We start from the raw sequence: 4,076 nt of genomic DNA on the forward strand, positions 1-4,076 counted from the left end.
AAAGAAGGCACGGGGGCTGGCAAGATGGCTCAGAGGGTAAGAGCACTGACTACTTTTCTGAAGGTCCTGAGTTCAATTCCCAGCAACCACATGGTGGCTTGCAACCATCCGTAATGAGATCTGATGCCCTTTTCTTCTGACATGTCTGAAGACAACTACAGTGTATAATAATAATAATAATAATAATAATAATAAAAGAAAAATCATTAAAAAAAACAAAAACCAAACAAACAAACAAACAAAACAAAGAAGGAACAGGATTCAAGGCTCAGCCATGGCTCAGAGGACCTGAGATGAATTTCCAGTACCCACCATGGGTGGCTCACAGTAGCTTAGAGGCTCTAACACCTTCTGGCCTCAGGCACTCACATGCACATACCCACCCTCCAGACACATATACATACACATCATTTAAAATAACACACATCTTTTTTTAAATCACATGGTAATTACACACAGCACAAGTGGCCTGTAAGGAAGATAAGGGAACAAGGGGGCCACAGGCCTGAGAGGCTGGCGAGTCCCTACTGAGGCTGGAGCCTCACGGTTCAGTGCCAAGTGCGGGGAGACCCTGGCTCTGCAGGGAGAAAGCAGGGAGAAGTGTGGCTGCTGCCCCTCCCCTCAGCAGCTGAGCATACGTGAAGATCGGTTAAAGCTTCTGTGATTCATCTACAGATGCTCGTGTATGTGTGTGTGCACGTGTGTTTGTTCATTTGAGACAGGTTCTCTATCATCTGCTGCTTCCCCCGCCCATCTCCATGGAAGCAGCGTTGGGATTGCAGGACTTCCCGCCCTAGACCCTCACACGTGTACAACAAATGCTGTAACCACTGTGTCATCTGCCCAGTTCCTAAATGTTTGTTTTAGACATGGACTCATGTAGTTCAGGCTGGCCTTCAACTCTCTGTGTATTTGAGGATGACTTTGGACTTTGGACTCCCCAACTGCTAATCCCCTGAGTGCTAGGACTGAACCACAATCCCTGGTTTTATGCAGTGCTAGGGACTGAACTCAGAGCTCCATGTACCACAGTCAGGCCCTCTACCAGTTGAACTACATTCCCAGCTTCCTGTTTTTCCACCCAGACCTTCCTATTTTCTTCCAACTTGAAGAGGCTGATGATGTATCACAGTGACTAAATTCATATCTAGGTTGCATGAGGCCCAGGATTTCCCCAGCACTGCAAAAATAAACAAATCAATGAGAATAAATTTAAAAATAAGCATGTTGGGTATAATGGCACATGCCTTTAATTCCAACACCTGGGAGGCAAAAGCAAGTGGATCTCTGTGAGTTTGAGGCCAGCCTGGTCTACAGAGTGAGTTCTAGGACAGCCAGGGCTACATAGAGAAATTCTGCCTCAAAAAAGAAACAATAAATAAATAAATAAATAAATGGGCTCTGGCAATGCAGGCCTATAATCCTGGTACTCAGGTGAAAGCTGGAAGATCATCCTTGACTGCATTATAAATTCCAGGCCAGGGCTGGTGAGATGGCTCAGTGGGTAAGAGCACCCGACTGCTCTTCCAAAGGTGCAGAGTTCAAATCCCAGCAACCACATGGTGGCTCACAACCATCCTTAACAAGATCTGACTCCCTCTTCTGGAGTGTCTGAAGACAGCTACAGTGTACTTACATATAATAAATAAATAAATCTTTAAAATAAATAAATAAATAAATTCCAGGCCAGCCTAAGATACATAAAACTACATCTTAAAAACAACCAAAAATAGCTGGGCGTGGTGGCGAATGCCTTTAATCCCAACACTCGGAAGGCAGAGGCAGGTGAATTTCTGAGTTTGAGGCCAGCCTGGTCTACAGAGTGAGTTCCAGGACAGCCAGAGCTACACAGAGAAACCCTGTCTCGAAAAACAAACAACAACAAAAAAAATAGATAATAAAAATAAAATAGGGCTGGAGGGATGGCTCAGTGGTTAAGAGCACCAACTGCTCTTCCGAAGGCCCTGAGTTCAAGTCCCAGCAACCACATGGTGGCTCACAACCATCTGTAATGGGGTCTGACTCCCTCTTCTGGGGTGTCTGAAGACAGCTACAGTTGTACTTACATCTAATAAATAAATAAATCTTTAAAAAAATAAAATAAAATAAAATAAAATTTTTGATTGACAAATCCCAGCCTCCAGAAATTACAAAAGAAACCATGAGAAAAATCTGTAGGGGGAAGAGAAGCATTTAGAAATCGGGGTTTGAATGGGTTGGCTCAGGGGTAAATGCCTGTAACCCCAGGACACTGGGCACTGTGACAGGTGAATCAAGATTCAAGACTATCCTCCACAATATAAGTTGAAGGCCAGTCTGAGCTACTGATATTCTATCTCAAATACAAAACAACAGCAAATGAAAAAAAGATAGAAAACTTTAGTGTAGGCTCGATGCTAAACATAGTAGCACACATTGGCAATCCTACAACTCAAGAAGTTAAGGCACCAGGACTGCGTGTTTGCAAGGAACCAGCATCACATAGTGAGTTCCGGGACATTCTGGAACAATGAAGAGATCCTGTCTCAAACAGACAACATCAAGGACAATGAGAACAACATCAAGGACGATGAGAACAAATCGGGAGATGAGATGTCTCCCTCCCCAGTTAAGAGAATTGGCTGCTCTCCCAGAGAACACAGGATCAATTCCCAGCACCCACATGGTGGCTCATAAGCATCCATAACTGCAGTCCCAGAGTTTCCGATGCCCTCTCCTGGTGTCCATGGGTACTGTCCATATGTGAAGCACAGGTAAAACACCCACACACATAAAATAAAAATTGTTAATAAAACTTAAAAACGAAATCCAGGCTTAAAGATTGAGGATTTAGCTTAATGGTAGAATATTTGCCTATTATGTGTAGAGGATTGATCTAAAGAACCTGAAAAAATAAAATTAAAAGTTTTGAAATTAAAATCTAAGTTTGACATACTGGAGGACTAAAAATGAGACCAAGCAGCTTCCAGACGATGCAGTAATTTTGTCATATAGCCATATCGCCCTCTGCTGGCCAAATCTGATTTTGCGTATTGTTAGTCCTGGTTTTGCTGGTAAAACCCCTGCTGACTTATGAATGTATTCTGTCTTCTTGGTATAGTTTTATGGCTGTGAGCTTTCTTTACTTGAAGAAGCAGCTGACATGGGAATCCCCTGGGGAAAAAGAACTTTTTGTTTCCAGCTGAGTGTGGTAGTATACACTGTAATCTCAGCACTTGGGAGGGTCAAGCAGGGCGGGCTACATGCTGAGTAAGCACTTTCATTATCAAGGATTGCTCCACGAGTAGCTGCGTAAGGGAAAAGATCACAGGGCTGTGGGGTTGGAGTTTCAGTGGTTTTGTTTCTGGTTTGATTTTATTATTTTAATTTATTTTCTATTATTTTAGTTTCTTCCCCCTTAGAAACTTCATGAGTCTGAAACTTCCCAGCTGGGCCTTCTTTAAAATATTTAATTTTTTTTTAAAATAAAAGAAAGAAAAAGCTTGGATATTAGTATTTTCCCATTTCCTAGGATTTACAGGAGGCCCATGCAAGTGATAATCATGGGGCTACTTTAGTCAAAGTAGAGCATACTACAGTAGAAGGTTACTTCTAGTTTCACTTCATTCATTTCTTGGCCTAAAGGTTTTTAACATGTGCTCATTTGCTTAACAAACAAGAGTGATTGCCTAAGTTTGTACAATCACAAAATTCAGTGTGTTGGATGTGAAAAAAAGAAAAGAGGCATGGAGGCAAAAATCACGCTCTTGTCTGTAAGGGACACACATGATGGAGAGAAAGACAGACTTGGTTGTCCCAAGTCCAGCCATAAAGAGTCCTGTAAGAGTTACGCAGTGGAAGCCCTGGGCCAGCCTGGTTTGCAGAACCAGTCCCAGGACAGCCAGAGTTACACAGAAACCCTGTCTTGAAACAAACAAACAAACAAACAAAAAAGAAAGACCTTGTCTCAAAGTAGAATAGAGGACTGGCCAGACGGCTTGGTGGGTAAGAGTGCTTGCCTCACAAGAGTGACTGAGTTATTTAGAATTCTCTCTCTCTCTCTCTCTCTCTCTCTCTCTCTCTCTCTCTCTCTCTCT

This window comes from Mus pahari, chromosome 7 (genome assembly GCF_900095145.1).
Source record: "Mus pahari chromosome 7, PAHARI_EIJ_v1.1, whole genome shotgun sequence".
Lineage (NCBI taxonomy): Eukaryota > Metazoa > Chordata > Mammalia > Rodentia > Muridae > Mus > Mus pahari.